Source organism: Oncorhynchus mykiss, chromosome 12, assembly GCF_013265735.2.
Source record: "Oncorhynchus mykiss isolate Arlee chromosome 12, USDA_OmykA_1.1, whole genome shotgun sequence".
NCBI lineage: Eukaryota > Metazoa > Chordata > Actinopteri > Salmoniformes > Salmonidae > Oncorhynchus > Oncorhynchus mykiss.
In genome coordinates, this window is record NC_048576.1 from 92400310 (window position 1) to 92410896 (window position 10587).

The window sequence follows — 10587 nt, forward strand, 5'->3', positions numbered from 1 at the left end:
GCAACAACGGAGGGGGAAGCTAGCCAGGAGAGGGGTCAGAGCCAGGAGCAGGGAGGAGGTGACTGACTACAATGTGGGCACACCCTGCTGCCAGCCTTTACTGGAAGCACCAAGCCAGCTGTGCCCTCTGGCTTCCCTTCCATGACACATTCAGAGGATGCCTGGTCCCTGATATGTTTGTGCTGTCTTGAAAGTATCATGCAATATAAGCACATTTATATGATCTGTTATGAACAGGGTTTTTAAAGGAAGTGTAACCAAAAGCTTAGATGGTATCCTTTGGAAGTTTAGAGATACTTAAGATGAATTAATACATCACAATCTTACTCGAATGTGGAGTTCACAGGTATTCACAGTAATGCTGTAGAGATGACACAATTAGGAGCATTTTAAGGGAAGAAATGGCCTGCTTCTACTGGTTTTAAAAGGTTTATTAACTACAAACACCACTGTAATAACCTACGTATAAAACAGGGACAATCTATATTCATAAATTGGGTGGTTCGAGCCCTGAATGCAGATTGTCTGACAGCCGTGGTATATCAGTTTAACCCCTGTAATAACCTTCTCTAGCACACACCATAGATGAGACCTAGTCTGGTTAACTATAAAACAGGGATGATCTATATTTAGAACGTAGGTCAAATAATAAGGCCTATAAGCAAAACTATCTTTTACGTTAAAGAATATGGCATGCTATAAAAGCTGTCCCTGATCTACATTTCTGACCCAATTCTCATTTAAAATAGAACTGTGAATAGGCCAACTACTGTACACAGACTGTCTGAATGACCCAGGTGATAGCTGATACATCTTGGTGAATGCAGACAGCTGGTTGAGGTCAAAGAAGCATGAACATAAGAATGAAATAGTGTTACCATGACACCTAGTGGCAATAACATTGCCTAGGGCAGAGACAGTATTCATCATTTGTGAAATTGAGATTGAATTTGACTGACCAGAGTTTCAGAAATGTAATTGTTTAAACCATTATATTTAAAAAGAGGCAGTATTTCTCTGAGAATAGATAGTAACAATCCTACACTACAGATGCATGCGTTCAACAGTTACTTTTCTAAATGTCTGTGTTGCAGCCAGCAACTGTCATTCGTTAGTGACAAACTCGAAGTCTAGCAGAGATGGGCAGTATTTCTGTATTTAAAATATGTATTTGAATTACTTCTGAGTATTTTGTCATTTGAATTACACTGGGCTGAATTATACTCCAACGTATTTTGAATTCTCAAAATAAAAAAGACAATTATTGAAAAAAATGACGTGGTTATATGCTTCCGTCTTGCAGTGTGGGCAAACAGAGTCTCAACAGTCTGCCTGTTCTCTTCCACCGTGGAGGGGAAATAGCAGCACGAAGAAGGTAGTGCTAGGGCTAGTCGTGTGGAGCTAGCTTCGACTGGAGAATATGGTAATTCCAGGAATTTGATTGGCTTAGGCCACCCAGTAAAGGGGAAAGCAGTAGCCTTAACTCCGGGAGAGATGGATCTGTCAAGCATGTGCTACTCAAGCCTGACCATCGTAGTTAGCTAGTAACAGTCTAGTGGGCTAAACGCCTAGCTGTAGTTAGCACTTTTTTTAGACAGAGCACCGCAAACAAATCCCACATGACCATAGTACAGAGAATAACAGAATGGTCAGCCTAGCCATTGAGGGCGCTTTTAAGCTAAACGAGGGGAGAAGTAATATTACCACGGGCAGAGATAACAGAAGGAGCTATCTCTAAGCGTGTGCTGGCCGACTGTAGCTTTGTAGCTAGTCCTGGCGTTAGCTAGGTAGTGTTCACCCCTTGGGCTAATAGCCTAGCTATTGCTAGCACCCTGTTAGTGAAGACAAAGCATGTGGCCTAGGCTAACTTAGTCTCAAAAGTATCCTTGTTCTCTAGTGAAAAAGCAGTACAAAGCACGTAGCGCAAGGTGGGCTAGTGGGTACAGAATCTATCTGTATGGCGCTAGTTTAGACCGGAGACCGAGAAGAAGCACACTTCCTTTTGGTAAAAGTACTCAACACTCTGGACGAGAGGCTGTAATCCTGTGCTACGCGGGTGACCTGCGAACGGTTAAACAGGAAAACGGATTCAAGTCATGCTGAGAAGTGCTTAGAGAGCTTGGGATTTCCATAACGAAGAAAATTAGAATGTCAGAGGGCTGGACCGTGGTGCCTTATAAATCACATTTTAAAAAGTAAAATCACATGCGCCGAATACAACAGGGGTGGGTGGACCTTATCGTGAAATGCTTACTTAAAAGCCCTTAACCAACAATGCAGTTTTGAGAAAAATAAGAGTTAAGAACAATATTTTGGAATGCTACTGACAATGCCCCGACGAATTAAGGCTGTTCTGAGGGCAAAAGGGGGTGCAAGTCAATTAGTAAGATGTTCATAATGTGTTGTACACTCCATGTATAAGATGGGCCTAAAATAGTGTATAAGAGATCATACCAAATATTTTGCGGATGATGTAAAAAAATATGTGTTGGTCTAATGTGGTTAATAAGGAGCATCCAGACGCTGCACTTGATGCAATTATGAAATTGCTTCTTCCAATAACTGATAAACATGCAGCTGTTAAGAAACTGACTTTTAGAACTGTTAAGGCTCCATGGATTGATGAGGATTTGAAAACTATGGTTGAAAGAGATTAAGGAAAGGAGTGGCTAATAAGTCTGGATGCACATCTGACTTGCTGACTTCCTGCAAATTGAGAAATTATGTGACTAAACTCAACAAAAAATAAAATAAACTGCAGGGTAGCCTAGTGGTTAGAGCGTTGGACTAGTAACCGGAAGGTTGCGAGTTCAAACCCCCGAGCTGACAAGGTACAAATCTGTCGTTCTGCCCCTGAACAGGCAGTTAACCCACTGTTCCCAGGCCGTCATTGAAAATAAGAATTTGTTCTTAACTGACTTGCCTGGTTAAATAAAGGTAAAAAAAATAAAAAAAAAATTAAAAAATGAAGGTAAGATAAATTATATAAAGCCACGTTGATGGTTTTAAACAGAAGCTTTTCACAAAGTCTCTGTGATCCAGCTGACTAATGACCATCTCAGTGTTCAGTGTCTGCAGCTTCTCTGCTCAAACTCTCTGAGACTTTTATACTGCCACACATGAATATTCATAAACATATCTTAGGTGAGACAAAGGTGTTGTCTAATCCTGCTAGGGTGGAAAAATATCTACTGTGTCTGTAGTGGAGAAACAAGATATCTCACTCTCTCGTACTGTATCACAAACACACCCAAATCAAATTGTATTTGTCACATGCACCTGTCACGCCTGCTCCCGCTCCCCCTTCCTGGTGCTCGAGGGCGCCAGGCTACCCGTCACCATAGCACCTGTTCTCATCATTAAACGCAGCTGCGCTCATTGGACTCATCTGGACTCCCTCACTTTGTTGATTGCCCCTGCATATATGTCTGCTCCTCTGTGTTGTTCCCTGTAGTAGCATTGTTAGTCATGTTTATGTCCAGACACTGGTCCAGTCTCATTGCAAGTCCATCTATATTAAATGGTTCACTCCCTGTACCTGCTTCTACTCCTGAATTACAACAGTGAAATTCTTACAAGCCCTTAACCAACGATGTAGTTTTAAGAAAATACCCCCCAAAAAGTAAAAAATAAAAGTAACAAATAATTAAAGAGCAGCAGTAAAATAACAATAGGGCAATAGTCTGGGTAGACGTTTGATTAGATGTTCAGGAGTCTTAGGGCTTGGGGGTAGAAGCTGTTTAGAAGCTTCTTGGACAAACTTGGCGCTCCGGTACCGCTTTCCGTGTGGCAGCAGAGTCTACAGTCTATGAATAGGCTGGCTGGTGTCTTTGCCAATTTGTCGGGCCTTCCTCTGACACCGCCTGGTATAGAGGTCCTGGATGGCAGGAAGCTTGGCCCTAGTGATGCGCTGGCCCCTACGCACTCTGTATTATCTTGCGGTAGGAGGCCGAGCAGTTGCCATACAGTGATGCAACCTGTCAGAAAGCTCTCGATGGTGCAGCTGTAGAACCTTTTGAGGATCTGAGGACCCATGCCAAATCTTTTCCTTCTCATGAGGGGTAACAGGTTTTGTCGTGCCCTCTTCACAACTGTCTTGGTGTGCTTGGACCATGTTAGTTTGTTGGTGTTGTGAATGCCAAGGAACTTGAAGCTCTCAACCTGCTCCACTACAGCCCAACCGATTCGAATGGGGGCATGCTCAGTCCTCCTTTTCCTGTAGTCCACAATCAACTCCTTTGTCTTGATCACGTTGAGGGAGAGGTTGTTGTCCTTGTACCACACGGTCAGGTCTCTGACATCCTCCCTATAGGCTGTCTCATCGTTGTCGGTGGTCAGGCCTACCACTGTTGTGTCATGGGCAAAATTAAGGATGGTGTTGTAGTCGTGCCTGGCCGTGCAGTCATGAGTGAACAGGGAGTACAGGAGGGGACAGATCATGCACCCTTGATTAGAGATTAGAGATTGCATCATCTGTGGATCTGTTGGGGCGGAATGCAAATTGGAGTGGGTCTAGGGTTTCTGGGATAATGGTGTTGATGTGAGCCATGACCAGCCTTTCAAAGCACTCATGGCTACAGACTACGGGTCGGTAGTCATTTAGGCAGGTTACCTTAGTGTTCTTGGGCACAGGGACTATGGTGGTCTGCTTGAAACATGTTGGTATTACAGACTCAGACAGGGAGAGGTTGAAAATGTCAGTGAAGACACTTGCCAGTTGGTCAGCCTATGCTCGGAGTACACGTCCTGGTAATCCGTCTGGTCCTGTGGTCTTGTGAATGTTGACCTGTTTAAAGGTCTTACTCACATCGGCTGTGGAGAGCATGATCACACAGTTGTCTGGAACAGCTGATGCTCTTATGCATGTTTCACTGTTACTTGTCTCGAAGCGAGCATAGAAGTTATTTAGCTCATCTGGTAGGCTCATGTCACTGGGCAGCTCTCGGCGGTGCTTCCCTTTATAGTCTGTAATAGTTTGCAAGCCCTGCCACATCCGACGAGCATCAGAGCCGGTGTAGTAGGATTCGGTGGTCTTAGTGCCAGCATCGGTCTGTGGTGGTATGTTGACAGCTACGAAAAATACAGATGAAAACTCTCTAAGTAGATAGTGTGGTCTACAGCTTATCATGGGATACTCTACCTCAGGCGAGCAAAACCTCAAGACTTCCTTAGATATCGTGCATCAGCTGTTGTTTACAAATATACATAAACCGCCACCCCTTGTCTTACCAGAGGCTGCTGTTCTATCCACACACACAAAACAAGTACACACACAGACTTGAACAAAAACACTAAAGTGTGACACTGTTTCTATACTTGTTGTGCATGATACAGTATACTGAAGGGGTTTGAAAAAAACATTTTGCAATGCACTTGGACACATCATCAGTGATGTAACCTGAGTTCATGGAGTGTTTCGGGTCCTTCAACTTCAGAAACCCTCGCCCCGGTGACCAAGTCATGGTTGATCAAAACCAGACTTGTGCTCAAGTAGTACTACGTTCTGTGATGCCATCAGTAGAGAGATTTTCAAAATAAAAGTCAGAATAGAACACATATTTACTTAGCCATTGTACAACTGGAACGTGTATTTTTGATGTCACAGTACCCTACCCTGACACACAACAGGCTGAGACACAATCAAGATGAGTAACCTTGTTTGAGACCTTGTGGTACATAGGAGACCCAGGTTGGAATCCAGTCTGTGGCCGGATGGCTCTCTGCTAGGAGGGGGAGCACAAAGGGGGGTGAAGTGTAACAGAGGTGGTTTGGTAGTTTGGTGAACCACAGTTGTGTGTTGAGTAACTTTGTGTGAGAACTGAAGACTTGTGTTAACTCCCCTGAGATAATGAAGATCACAAATTGGAACCGTGTTCTGGTTGTGCCTTGCTTAAACCTCTTTAGGGCCCTTTTTTCAATATTCGCCTGAAATGACATACCCAAATCTAACTGCCTGTAGCTCAGGACCTGGAGCAAGGATGTGCATATTCTTGATACCATTTGAAAGGAAACACTTTGATATTTGTGGAAATGTTAAAGTAATGTAGGAGAATATAACACATTAGATCAGATAAGAGGTAATACAAAGAAACTATATCAAACTATATCATATTAAATTATTGATATTGGTGCCCACCTCAAGTTTGGCCCCAAATAATCCTGCTTGTGCTACTGCACACTCCTTAGTTACAACAGACCCAGAAAGTTGTATCTTACATTCTAATAGATCGCCTACAATAGATATATATTTCTGGAATGTTCATTGAAATTGCTGCAGGGTTTTTATTTTAGCTAATCAGACATATGAGGCAGACACACAGCCTACATCATCATGTGGTTCACATTGGTTGAGAGTTCAGAAGAGAGTGAGTAAAGAGAGAAACCTGAAGGGTAAGCACCAGCTACTTATATTGTTTTTGAAGAATCTGTGGGGAGGAAAGGGGCAGTTACCAAACAATGGATTTTTTAACACTTCTGAAACGTGAGCAAACTAATTTCCTGTCTTGTATTTTGTAGGTACTAGTCCTGGTGAGTCTAATGGTGACAGAAGGGAGAACTGTGGCATGCTTTGGACGCAGTTACGAGACCAGGAATGAAAAGGTGTCTGCTGCAGGGCTACCTTGGATCTGTGGGAAATATGCATATGGAATCATATAAGGTGTCTGCTGCAGGGCTACCTTGGATCTGTGGGAAATATGCATATGGAATCATAAAAGGTGTCTGCTGCAGGGCTACCTTGGATCTGTGGGAAATATGCATATGGAATCATATAATCTATGCATTCACACACAGAGAGACAAACACGCACGCACGCACACACACACACTCGCGCACACACACACAAACGCGCACAGACACACATACACGTGCACACACACACACACACACACCTTGAGCAACCAGAGAAGATACCTTTAAGAGCTGCAGCAGTGTGTCTGGGGCTGTTGAGCGTTCTCCTACTGTCTGGGATCATAGGACTGTACCTCTACCGTGAGTTCATATGTTACTGTCTGGGATCATAGGACTGTACCTCTACTGTGAGTTCATATGTTACTGTCTGGGATCATAGGACTGTACCTCTACTGTGAGTTCCTATGTTACTGTCTGGGATCATAGGACTGTACCTCTACCGTGAGTTCATATGTTACTGTCTGGGATCATAGGACTGTACCTCTACCGTGAGTTCATATGTTACTGTCTGGGATCATAGGACTGTACCTCTACCGTGAGTTCATATGTTACTGTCTGGGATCATAGGACTGTACCTCTACTGTGAGTTCATATGTTACTGTCTGGGATCATAGGACTGTACCTCTACTGTGAGTTCATATGTTACTGTCTGGGATCATAGGACTGTACCTCTACTGTGAGTTCATATGTTACTGTCTGGGATCATAGGACTGTACCTCTACTGTGAGTTCATATGTTACTGTCTGGGATCATAGGACTGTACCTCTACTGTGAGTTCATATGTTACTGTCTGGGATCATAGGACTGTACCTCTACTGTGAGTTCATATGTTACTGTCTGGGATCATAGGACTGTACCTCTACTGTGATTTCATATGTTACTGTCTGGGAATCATAGGACTGTACCTCTACTGTGAGTTCATATGTTACTGTCTGGGATCATAGGACTGTACCTCTACTGTGAGTTCATATGTTACTGTCTGGGAATCATAGGACTGTACTTCTACTGTGAGTTCATATGTTACTGTCTGGGATCATAGGACTGTACCTCTACTGTGAGTTCATATGTTACTGTCTGGGAATCATAGGACTGTACTTCTACTGTGAGTTCATATGTTACTGTCTGGGATCATAGGACTGTACCTCTACTGTGAGTTCATATGTTACTGGCTGGGATCATAGGACTGTACCTCTACTGTGAGTTCTTATATTAATTTCTTACCTTGTTAGAAATGTTGACTATTAATTTCCTGGTCTTGTAATCAGTAACTTTTAGAAATGTTGATCCTTTGCAGACGACTGAGCAACTACTGTGCTGTACATCAGTGGAACGAGGAGGAGAGCCATTGGAAACACCTTCGAGGCAACAGAAAAGTAAATGAATAGTCCAAAATGGAAATGTAAAAGGAAATGGAGGATGAATTTGTTTGTGGCTTTTCCAGATAAACCAGGATGAGAAGGAAGAAAACAAGGTTGACAGCCTCCTGGTTCGTTGAAATGACGTGGAAACAACGTTGATACAACCAGTTTGTGCCCAGTGGGTATCACATATAGTAAACCCCAGACTGACTGGACGGCTCTCAAGTTGAGAAGGTGGTTGACCATGGAGATGTCTGAGGACATTGTTTATGCCAATGAAGACGTTAGAGGAAAACAAAGTGTTTCAGGGGATCATTTTTATAATAGAGGAGACAACATCTATGAAGACATTTATGAAACTCCAGACACCATCAAGTTTAATGACTTCAGAAACAAGACTGAGGATGTTACCCCAAGGAGCAGACCAGGAGCTAAACTCTCAGGTAATGTCCACACACACGCACGCACACACGCACGTACACACACACACACATCTCCTTTATGTGTCCACAGAGTCTGAGCAACCAGAGAAGAGACCTTTAAGAGCTGCAGCAGTGTGTCTGGGGCTGTTGAGCGTTCTCCTACTGGCTGGGATCATAGGACTGTACCTCTACTGTGAGTTCATATGTTACTGTCTGGGATCATAGGACTGTACCTCTACTCTGAGTTCATATGTTATTGCTTATAATCTTGTTATATGTTTTGGCTACTAAACACCTGGTGTTTTACTCAGTAACTTTCAAATGTTTTGATTCTTTCAGATGACAGAGTATATAACAACTTGACTGAAGACAGGGACCAGCTACAGACCAGTTACAACAATCTGATTGCAGAGAGAGACCAGTTACAGACTAGCTACAACAATCTGATTGCAGAGAGAGACCAGTTACAGACCAGTTACAACAACCTGATTGAGGAGAGAGACCAGTTACAGACCAGTTACAACAATCTGATTGCAGAGAGAGACCCGTTACAGACTAGCTACAACAATCTGATTGCAGAGAGAGACCAGTTACAGACCAGTTACAACAATCTGATTGAGGAGAGGGACCAGTTACAGACCAGTTACAACAACCTGACTGAGGAGAGAGACCAGTTACAGACCAGTTACAACAATCTGACTGAGGAGAGGGACCAGTTACAGACCAGTTACAACAATCTGACTGAGGAGAGGGACCAGTTACAGACCAGTTACAACAATCTGACTGAGGAGAGAGACCAGTTACAGAGGGAGAGAGACATGTTGGTTTGGAGAGCTGGTATTTATTTTTGTTCTGCACTATATATTTAATTACTCATTAATATCTAGTCCAGTGAATCGTGATGTATAACATGTGGCATGTATTGCTATTATTATTGTTAGTATTATTATTATTATTATTATTACTGTTATTATTAGTGGTAGTAGTAGTAGTATTGTAATAATAATAATAATAAGTATTATTATTGGTGCTCTTTTTTTTATTATTATTGCTATTATTATTATTTATGCTAATTTTATTATTGTTATTATTGTTAGTATCATTATTTTATTTTTTATTGTGTTGTGTTGTGAAACTGTCATGTACTGTCATGTTGTCTTGTCTCTGTCCTTTCCCTTCACCCTGTCTCCCTCTGCTGGTCGTGTTAGGTTACCTTTTCTCCCCCGCTTTCCCCCAGCTGTCCCTTGTCTCCTCTAACTACCCATTCACCCCGTTCCCCACCTGTTCCCTTTTTTCCCTCTGATTAGGTCCCAATATCTCTCTCTGTTTCTGCTCCTGTCCTTGTCGGATTCTTGTTTGTTTGTGTCATTCATGCCTGAACCAGACTGTCGTCATGTTTGCTGTAACCTTGTCCTGTCCTGTCGGAATCTGCCGGTCCATCTGAGCCTACCTATGTTTGGTAATTAAAGAAGCTCTGTTTAAGTTGATTCGCTTTTGGGTCCTCATTCACGCACCGTAACAGAAGAATCCGACCAAGAATGGACCCAGCGACTTCGGATCCTCTCCACTCAGCCGTCGAGATCCAGGGAGCGATGCTAGGCAGACACAAGCAGGAATTGTCTGCTGCTCGACATGCCGTTGAGACCCTGGCCACCCAAGTCTCCAACCTCACAGAACAGGTTCACCATCTCCGCCTCGATCCACCGGCCACTTCCAGGGCTTTCGAATCTCCGGAGCCCAGAATCAATAACCCGCCGTGTTACTCTGGGGAGCCCACTGAATGCCGCTCGTTCCTCACCCAGTGTGATATTGTGTTTTCTCTCCAGCCCAACACTTACTCCAGGAGCACTGCTCGTGTCGCCTACGTCATATCTCTCCTTATTGGACGGGCTCGTGAGTGGGGCACGGCAATCTGGGAGGCAAGGGCTGAGTGTACTAACCAGTATCAAGACTTTAAGGAGGAGATGATACGGGTTTTTGATCGATCTGTTTTTGGGGAGGAGGCTTCCAGGGCCCTGTCTTCCCTATGTCAAGGCAATCGATCCATAACAGACTACTCTATTGAGTTTCGCACTCTTGCTGTCTCCAGTGGCTGGAACGAGCCGGCCTTGCTCGCT

General features: G+C 43.4%; 1 long non-coding RNA gene across 1 annotated transcript; it reads left to right on the forward strand.

The window, feature by feature from the left end:
• The first annotated feature begins 1602 nt into the window (after positions 1 to 1602).
• On the forward strand, positions 1603 to 9384 carry LOC110486097. Its single transcript, XR_005035200.1, has 5 exons — positions 1603 to 2169; positions 6517 to 6600; positions 7985 to 8491; positions 8562 to 8663; positions 8810 to 9384. It is a non-coding gene; the product is annotated as an uncharacterized LOC110486097 (long non-coding RNA).
• Positions 9385 to 10587: the final 1203 nt, after the last annotated feature.